This window comes from Pinus tabuliformis, chromosome 1_2, assembly GCF_031772625.1.
Source record: "Pinus tabuliformis cultivar Carrire ecotype Pingquan chromosome 1_2, CPIR1, whole genome shotgun sequence".
In the NCBI taxonomy this organism is placed as follows: Eukaryota; Viridiplantae; Streptophyta; class Pinopsida; order Pinales; family Pinaceae; genus Pinus; species Pinus tabuliformis.
This window is the reverse complement of record NC_142298.1, coordinates 993,322,323-993,332,540: the sequence shown is the minus strand read 5'-3', so window position 1 is coordinate 993,332,540 and position 10,218 is coordinate 993,322,323. Positions and strand designations below refer to the sequence as shown.

At 36.7% G+C, this 10,218-nt stretch overlaps 1 long non-coding RNA gene across 1 annotated transcript; it reads left to right on the top strand.

Annotated features, from left to right (window-relative positions):
* Positions 1-3,469: 3,469 nt before the first annotated feature.
* LOC149209396 (uncharacterized) lies at positions 3,470-9,974 on the top strand. Its single transcript, XR_016252216.1, has 2 exons — positions 3,470-7,176; positions 8,808-9,974. It is a non-coding gene; the product is annotated as an uncharacterized LOC149209396 (long non-coding RNA).
* The last annotated feature ends 244 nt before the right edge of the window (positions 9,975-10,218 follow it).

Sequence of the window (10,218 nt, the reverse complement as noted above, 5' to 3'; positions counted from 1 at the left end):
AATACTAGCGTTTGGGAGAGGGGAATGGACCCCAAAGAGTCAAGACTAGCAAACTAATTCATAAACCCCTTTGGAGTCCCCTACACTTAGAAAAATTAAAAAAATAAATAAAAAAGGTGTGTTTTTATGGTTCACTGGCCACTGTCAGCTACCCGGCCGAGTAGTTACGGATCCGGCCAAGTCGGTCGAGTCAGTCATAACTCGGCCGGCCGAACCGAATTTTCTGTCGGGTTGATTTTTTTTTTTGGTTTTTTTATTTTATTTTATTTTCTTCTTTTTTCCGGCTCGGACCAACTCGGCCGAGTCGGTTCCGAGCCGGCCGGATCTTAAAACAATGATTATAACTCCTTACTTTTCTTTCTACCCAAGGGAGATTTATTGGGCTATAGCAGAATTGCTCGGAAGAAAGAGAATTTCCGACTAATACTTGGAACTCTTAATCTGAACCAGCTCAGGCTGATTTGTATTATTATCTGCAATTGTTGATGTAAATTCACTTGCCACTTTCTTATTGAAGAGAACTTATTGGTTTTCAGTATATGCTTGAAGATGCTTGCATCTTATGCAGCCTTTAAGCATTGTTATGAGTTGAAGTGCCCACCTTAATTGGATCATTGTTGTTAGCAGATTCAGTGTCATCAGTAACTTTCCCTTTTTGTTAATTGGCATTGAATGAGTACTTTTTGATTGAGGTTTCAGATAACCAAGTGACTCTAGAAGAAGAGGTGAAGTGCTTGTAAGATTAAGAGGATTTCTCCATGTTTATGATGATGTACTATTTAATGGGTCATGAATTATCCAGAATTTACAATTTCAATGATTTATTAACTTCAGTGTTGCACTTAAAGTGGTAGTGGAGTAATGTCCCATATACAGTTATTTAAAAGAATGATTGATTAACACATGCAATTCTTGTTAATTTTGACACATTGTTGAGTTCATTAATGAGTGTGAAATTTGGTGAAGTATGGTACTTAAGAAATGTTTTGCAATTGTGCTGTACCTGAAAAGTTTCCTCCAAGGAATCTACCAACAATTTAAAAAGTTGGATTGAAATTATTGTTGACAAGTCTGTTGTGTTAGGCTGAGGAATAGCTCCATAGATCAATGCATTTCATAAAGGTGAGCTATACATCAATACAAAGATAAGTGACCTTTGGTTTCATCTTCCAGGAGGTTTGAATGACTCTTCTTATCCACCTATGACTCTTCATATTCCTTGTAAGTTAACATTTACAAGAATATTTACAATTTTTACATGACTCTCAAGGATTAGGTGTCTAACCTTTTCTCTTCCAAGTGCATTGGTGAAGATTTCTGCAATTTGCTCACTTGTAAAACAATGTCTCAAATGAATAGTCTTGGCCTCAACATGATATTGAATCAAATGGTACTTTTTGTTGATATGCTTTGTTCGATCATGGAATCTGGGATTCTTGGCTAACTGGATTGCACTAATATTGCCTACTAGAAGAGAATTAAAATTCATCTGTTTCTCTTGCAAATCTTCAAGTCTTTTCTTGAGCCACACAATCTCCTTTGTTCATTCTGCAACTGCCACATATTTTGCCTCTGTTGTGGAATTTTTTAGAACTCACTGTTTGCATGGTTCCTCTAGTATATAGCCGTTGATCCACGACTCATGAGATAGCCTGAAGTTGACACTCCAATTTCTTTATCCCCATTAAAGTCTGAGTTAGAATATCTAATTGGGTTGAATTCATCCACCTTGAAGACACGAGTCCAAGTGTTGAGTTCCCTTTAGGTATTTTAGAATTCTTTTTGTAGCAGACCAATGTCCTTCACAAGGTTTATGCATAAACTTGAAAAGAATTCTAACAACAAATGAAATATCTAGTGTGGTGGTGGTGATGTAGATAAGACTTCCCACATGTTTGTACTTGATTGCATCCTCAAATTCATTCCTTTCAAATTCTGTTCCATTGGAGTAGAGAGGGTTAATTTCAACCATGCCAAACTTTTTGAATAATTTTCCAATGTCCTGTTAGTAGATGAATATTTACTTTGGATTTTGAGTCACTTCAATAGCCAAATAGTAGGGAAGGTGTCCTAAGTCTATCATCTCAAAGCCTTTGTTCAACTCTTTCTTTATGGATGCAATATAGCTTTCATTGTTCCCTATTATCAATATATCATCTTCATTTACTACAACTACAAGATATACAACAAATTTTCCAATATTCTTGACAAACACAGTTGCATCATCAAGTTTAAAGTGCTTGAAATTCAATTTTAGAAGATGCTTAGTTAGCTTTTCATACAAGGCTCACTATGTTTGTCCTTTCACAACAAAACCTTTTGGCTAAGACATGAAGACATTCTCTTTCAAGTCTCCATTCAAGAAAATAGTTTTCACATCTATTTGATGAACTTATCATCCATTTTGTACTACCAAGGCAAACATGGTATGAATGGTGGCCCATTTTGTTGTGGGGGCAAAAATCTCCTCATAATCAATGCCTTCTTTTTGTGCAAATCCTTTTTGCCACGAGCCTTGTTTTGTTCTTGTCAATTGAGTCATCTGACTTGTACTTGTTTTTGAAGAACCGCTTGAAATTGATTGGTTTGGTTTTGAATGGAGGGTCCACCAACTTCCATTTCCCATTCTTGATGAGAGCATCACTCCTTTTGCATGGCTTCTTTGAACACATCACGAGAAGCAACTTCTTCAAAGGAAATTGGTTCGAAGTTAGTAGATAAATTCAATTCACAATCATATGAAACATCTATATCAACTACATCACATCCATCTTGTATAGTGCAGCCTTTGGTTCATCTTTTTTTGACCTCATCAGGATCAACACTTTCAAGTGTCTTTATGAGCCACTTTGGTGGACCTTTTTGATATGATATAGGCTCCATCAAGGCTCAACCTTTCAATCCTTTCAATCACATCATCCAATTGAACTTCTTGATTTGATGAAGTGGCCTAAACTTCATGAGGGGGAGATGGTGCTTCAGAATTTCAGAGATTGATCCAAGATAGGGATTGTCTCCCTTCAAGATGTGGAATTTCATCATCAAATTCATAATATGTCCTTACATGGGTGAGTCTATCTAGATTCCAAATGATCAAGTTGCTATGCAACGAGTTTGTCATTCTTGGGAGATTCAAGAAAAAATATATCTCTACAAACAATGGACTTCTTATTTATCTCATCGTAAAGACAACATGCCTTGGTGGTATTTGTGTACCCCAAGAAGATGCACTTCCAACTCCTTGCGTCGAGCTTGTTTCTTTGCTCTTTAGGAATTAAGGCATAGCAAGTGGAACTAAAGACCTTGAGATGCCTTACCAAAGGAATGTGTCCATACCACATTTCATATGGAGTCTTGTTTACAAGAGAATGAGATGGACATTTGTTTTTACATATACTACAAATGGAATCACATCAAACCAAAACATCAACTTCACATTTTTGAAAAACATCTTGGAATGAACCATATTTAAAAGAGCCTTGTTCATTCTTTTAGCTACACTATTTCTTTGAGGATTTTGTGGAACTATGGTTGGATGTTGAATCCCATGTTGGTGAAGATAGTTTTCAAATTCATTAGATGTATATTCTCCGCAATTATTAGTATGAAGAGTGCTGAAATGTGATTGTGCTTCATTTTGGATCTATACATGAATATTTTTAAAGGCTTCAAAAGCCTGAGATTTATATTTGAATAAGTACCCTTGAAACATTTTGGTGTAATCATTAATGTAAGACATGATATATTTATTTCCATAATCGATGGAACAGGCATGGGGCCACAAAATTAGAATGTACCAATCTAAGTTTTCTACATACTTTGAAAGTGGAATCATGGAAGGGTTGTTTTCTATGTTTTCCAAGGATACAAACATCACATTACTTCAGTTTCCTAGAAATAGTAGGCAAACTGGAAACACCGTTCTTTTTCAACAAAGGTTGTCATAACTAATGTGTCCACATCTAGCATGCAATAAGGGACTAGATGGCAGTGTACCTTCATTATGGTGAGAGAGGTATGTTGAATTCTATGCATGAACCCATGTAGCTTTCAACTTTAGCAATCTTTCATCCCCCACTCCTATTGTAATGACCATGTTGTTAGAAGCCTCCATTATTTCAACTTTGCCATTGAAGATATGAATGGAGTGGCCTTGCTGTTGAATATGCACAAAGAGACATCAAGTTCTTTCTCATTTCCTAGTGATGCAAATTCTCGAAGGTTTAAAAGTTGATTTGTTTGCAACATAGACTATACCATTTAAATTGTCATTGAGATCTTCAAAGACGTCTCTTCAAAAGGTTACGTGACATGTTTTACCTATTTCAAGCAACCATGCGTCTCGTCAAGTAGCAAACAAAGTATGAAATAAGTCTTCATTTACTCCTATTGCAATGGGCAACAATATAATAAGCATAATTAGTTGCTTTACCTTTCGCTAGATCTGATGCTTTAAGTTTGTCTCCGTTTGATCTTGCTTGTCCTTGATCTTCTTCCAGGGGATTTTGCATATCTTTGCCTCATGCCCATTTTTCCCACAATGGACACAATGAAGATTAGATCTCTCACCTTGATTGTACCTGCCCCTCAGCTTTGAAATTCTTTTTCCACATCTTCTTTTATTGCCTTCTTCTCTAAAGTAATCATGTGATTGGTTCCTCCCTTTTTGAGGAAGGCATACAATCTCTCTAGTGGGTTGAGTTGTCTTCTTCCATAAACTTTTGCACGTTCTGCAAATTTCTCCACGAAAGAGTCAAATGTTATGGACTTGCTTTGGTCACTACCTTGCACAGATCCAAGGTAGTGGGAATGTGCAAGATAAAGGGCCTTGATGAAGGCTATGAGAGGAATGTCCATCTTCACTTCAGTGGCATCTATGTCATGCATGATGGTTTTAATCTCAAAAGCTGAAGCCATGGGATCATCATCTTTCAACTCTAGGTTGAAGAGCCTTACCAACAATTGTATGAGTTCCAATTCTAAGTGTGAGTCATACAAGTCCTCCAATTTCTTTAAAGCACCATAAAAATCCTTAGTAGAAACAATATGGTGACTCATCATGTCACTTACTATTGCGACAGTTAGGGAATATGCTTCTCTGTCTTTGTTCTTCCATATGTCAAGCTCCTTATCTGATGCAGGCTTGGTAGGTCCACTATCATCCTCTCCTTCATAGATGCAATGCCACAAATTGTTAAAAGTCAGTGTGTTTGATCCCTTTAGACATTATGGGTGGTTTTCCTTGCTAGTTAGCATCATGTCAACAATGGAGATGAAAGAATGCATCTTTGACAAAGCTCTAAGCTGGGTTTTGTATAAGAAAAAATTGCTGCAATAATAATAATTTCTACAATATTGGTGGGAAAACAAATTCCAAAATAGCTCTGAAATATCTTTGAAGTGCCAAATATACAACAACTTTCGATTAGACAACAAGGACTTTCGCTTGATAAAAATGTGCCTTTGACAAGTGAGCAGTAAAATCGTGTAATTGTCTTCCTTTAGGAATGAAGGTCTGAAATCTTCTAGTCACATGTCAGGCTTCAATGACCTTAGAGGGATGTCTTGCTGAAACAATTCTAGCTATGTTGCCTATCACATCGAGCTTAAAATCCATAGAATCTAGCAAAAAGCCGTAGCCTATTTCAGCAAATTTACCTCTAAGATGTGTTGGATACCAAAGCTTCAAAAGCTAAACCCTAACTTCTGATAGGAGGTTGGTCAAGGTCTTCTCCAACTATGCCAAATTTTGTTGGACAACCACTAAATCAATTGGGACAAAATGGAAACCTACCAATTCTTTTATCGAGACGGAATAGTTGGGTAGTTTTGGCTAATTTTGAGAAATAAAATAATGGCAAGTTGATTTGTTTTGGCATGAAACGTTCCCTTTTTTCCAGGTTGGCTGTAGGTTCTTAGAGGAGCATGGAAGAGAGAGAGGCTGTGAGTTGAGGGAACGGGTGTGGAGTAGAGGAAACTAGCATGGGAGCATAGTTGAGCCAAGGGATTGGACATTGAGCAAAGGTGTTGATGTCTATAGCAGTGAACTTTACTTCTGCATAGGCTAAGTGTCAAGCATGCAAGGAGTCATCCAAGACCTTCTTAGGAACTTGCTCATGTTGAGTAAGTGTCTATTATGATCTTTTTCCTAAGTTTAACTTAGGAAGAACACATTGATTAATCAATTTATTAATGTTGGCTATTGGCTAAGGTTGTCTAAGGAAAAGTAAATTATTCAGTTTAGCGACTTAGATTTAATCTCAACCATTGATATCAAGTGGGTTATGATTTATCATTTAATCTTAGCCCTCGATCACTTTGGAGATTAGGGCTTTAGATCTAGCTTAATCAAGAATTATAAACACAACTTAAGGGAAGGAGGAAGACACAACACAAGTGGCAACTAATTTCTACATATGAGAGAGATTTTTTCAAATGAGTGAGATAAGGGCTGAAGAGAAAAGAAAAATTGCAGCAGTGAGAGAAAATTCTGAAGAGGGAGATTGAATTGAGGTCTTCCAGCAAAGAGGGCTGTACCAGTTTCTGATCACAAGACAACATCAGCTTGCATGTGCCGCACAAGGAGAGGCCAAAAATCACACATGCCGCATGGAGGAGAGATTTAGTAGGTTCTCACGTGTGGTAGGGATGCACTAGAGTGGCCGTACAACAGTCTTGGGGTGCAGATCAGAATTTTCAGGGGGCCAAATTCTCAGGTTCAGTTTTTTTAAATTTCTGTATTTCTCTGTGGAGCATTATCCTTATAAGGGAGTGCTTATTTATTTGAGAAATAAAAGTGAATGATAGATTGGAGGGTTCATATTTTTTCTGCTCTGTGATTGATTTCCTACTTGTGCTTCTGCTGTTAGAAATTTTACTGTAATTTCAGAAAATAATTCACTGGGCTAAATAAACTTCTGGGTTATAAAAACTACTTATGATATAAATCAGATCTGGTATTTAGGAAATTAACAAGAGGAAACAGGCGTGGGAATGGCAGAATAACATTGGGAGAAGCAGAGACAGGACTACTCTTGATAGGAGAAGCAAAGTTCAGATCTAACGAGGGGCCATTTCTGTATGCAAGAGGAGAGAACCACGGAGTTAAGAATAGACAGCTCTGATACCATTGTCAAGCTCAGGAATAACTCCAATGGATCAATGAATTACATTAAGGTGAGCCATACATTACTACAAAAAGAAGTGATTTTTGGTTTCATCTTTCAAAAGGTCCGAATGACTCTTTCTATTCACCTATGACTCTTCATATTCCTCCTAAGTTAATATATACAAGAATATTTACAATTTACCATAATCTCTAAGGATTAGGTGTCTAACATGATGATTTGTTGGTTTATTAGTATGGTGTTACCTCCTGCACAATTTTTGTTCCAATGATTTATTGAGAGGTGCCTTGTATCAGATCAATATAGTTATATATTGTCACCAGGCTTGTTCCAATGGCACAATGGCTGAGAAGAATAATTTATCTAGCGTGGTGGTGCCTCAAAAATTTTTGGTATCAAGATTTATTAATAGGCATCTTACATCACATCAACATAGTGGATCAGATTGTTATTAATTGGTGCCAATGGGTTCTACTGCCACAATGATCTATGATTTTGTTTTCTTTCGACAAAAAGTCATCTCTCTTTTTGTTTCAGGTGGAAACAATTAGGGATACATTCAGGAATGACTTGCAAAATGCATCTAAACTACCTGGAGACTGAAACAACTAAGGATTAACCACCAAATTCTGGTTACTGTTGGGGCATTTACCCATTTTGGATCAAAGCAGAATGTACGAAAGCAACAAAAAGGACAGTCTAGTAGGCTGTAACCATCCTAGACTTTAGCATAAAGTATCCTGTCCTGGGATAGGGCACATGCCCAAACTAGCGATCTTGTGATTTTTGTTGGTTCTAGTACCAAAATATTGATCAGGTCCTTAGGGGGCTTTGACAGCAAAGATGATCTGGGTCTTGGTGGCAGCAGATCAAATTTCAAGCTAAACTTCATGTGATTTACAGCCTCCACACTGTGACTCAGGAATGATCTTGCATTCAATTCGCATGGAATGTCAACTGGCTTGCAATAAAATATGGGGATCACTAGCTATAGCTATAACTTCGATCTCTAGACACATGGCTTCTGTAATACAAGTGCTTAGCTCATGACATTCGACATGATTGTGAGGTGTAGGTTTGACAAAATTGAAGTACCCAGTATACAAATGATCCAAATATCACAATAACATGCTCACAACCTTAATGTGAAAATCATATTAATTGTAATGATACCATTCACCACGACATTTTCCCTTGGCCCCCGGTTAAGAAAATTTGGTCATCCATGAGCTATCTGACCCTTAGGCCAAGCAAGAAAGGAGGGCTAAGAAATTGTAATTTAGCATACTGCAAAGGATAACATATTTAATAAATAAGCAGTAACAGTCAGATGACATCCCAAAAGAAATCATTTGTCATAGTGAATCTTGGAATGAAGTATGTTTATAATTATAATTAGGAGATGTAAAGTATCTCATTAGGTTCTTTAAGATCTGTATAATTTAATCAGATTGTAAAAAAGTTACATCTAAGAGAACCTTACCAACATGCTTTCTCAACACATATCATGTATTATTTGGATTAAACTATTGGTACAATGTGGGATGCAATCTTGTATATTCTATGCAAACAATTTTTTTCACTTCTATTTATTTTTTATTATTTTTTAATTACTATGTGGCTTGGTTTGCAGTAGTGTTGTTTGTTCTGTCTAATGGTTTTATTCCATGCTACCTGCAGTTTATGACATAACTATCGCTTACAAACATCGATGCCCTCTTTTCATGGATAATGCCTTTGGGACCGATCCAGCTGAGGTCCATGTCCATGTTCGTCGAATAACCTTGCATGAAATCCCGACCTCGGAGAATGAAGCTGCTGCTTGGCTTGTTGAAGCTTTTCGCCTAAAAGATGAACTGCTTTCGAATTTCTACAAAGAAGGGTCTTTCCCCAACCCTGGAACTGAAGAGGAACTCCCTAATTTCAAGTGCTGCTTGAACTTTCTTGTAATAATCGGCTTAAGTTTAATTCTTTTAATTTTAACTTTTTCTTCCTCTATGTGGATAAAAGTGTATGTTGCGTCAAGTTGTGTGTATCTCGCTGCTGCTACATACTTCAACAGCAGGCCAAAACCCATATTTGGATTTCTAAACAGGAGGAATCGTGGAAATAGCAATATATCATCAGATCAAGGTGGTAATTAAATACTCTGTTCCCAAATTCTCTCTCTCCCTTGCACACTAAAGAAAAACTGTGTATTGGATACATTTAATTTTTTGGGGCTAAATGTATTTGTTCTGTGCCCTCAACAACCGAGGCCACCTTTCGTACATGTCTACGGAGTTGGTATTCAACTTTATTTTTTAGATGCACATATCTGTAATTTTGATGATACACTCTTTTGCTCAGAAGTACTTATTTATGGAGAGATTGCATTATCATATGCGCGTCTCGGTTTTCGATAATATCAGAATGTCTCAAGTGATGCAGATTGTTCCAAGTACTAGAAGAGCGCATTCGCTGTTGATTGATCAGGTTCCAAGGATTTAAAACATAGCAAGGCACATATTAGAACAACAATGCATTTTCCTGCAAAAGATGTTGCTCCGAGATTATTAAAATGTTATCATGTTCATATTTCTGCAGTAGTTGATTTTTTTAATGATTTTGGGCTGAAGAAGCCGAGGGTCCAAGTGTAACTCCATACTTATTATTCCTGTTTTCTCATTAGTTTGAAGGTTCATATCGAATCCAAATGTAACTCGATACTTTTTAGGGACCTATTCTCTCATGAGGACTTGGAGGTCCCCATCAATCCAATAGCTGAATAGCTCCCAATATCATATGAGTTTCAACTTTGTGTGATAAAACATACATCTATGAATCATGAGATCTGTTGTTAAGAAATATTTGATACAGCATTAAGGGCATCTTGTGTACATTAATAACATTCCATTCACACCATGGACATTATACTTCTGGCAAAATTCAATAATTGAGATAGCTTGAAATGACATTAGGGTTTGAAGAGGAAAACATTTTATTGCAAAGGTAACAATGAATTAACAAGCTTTGGGGATTAATATTTCTTTGGGATATATGCTTGATAATGCTTAATTATTTGTAATTTGGATTCTATGTAAAGATAACA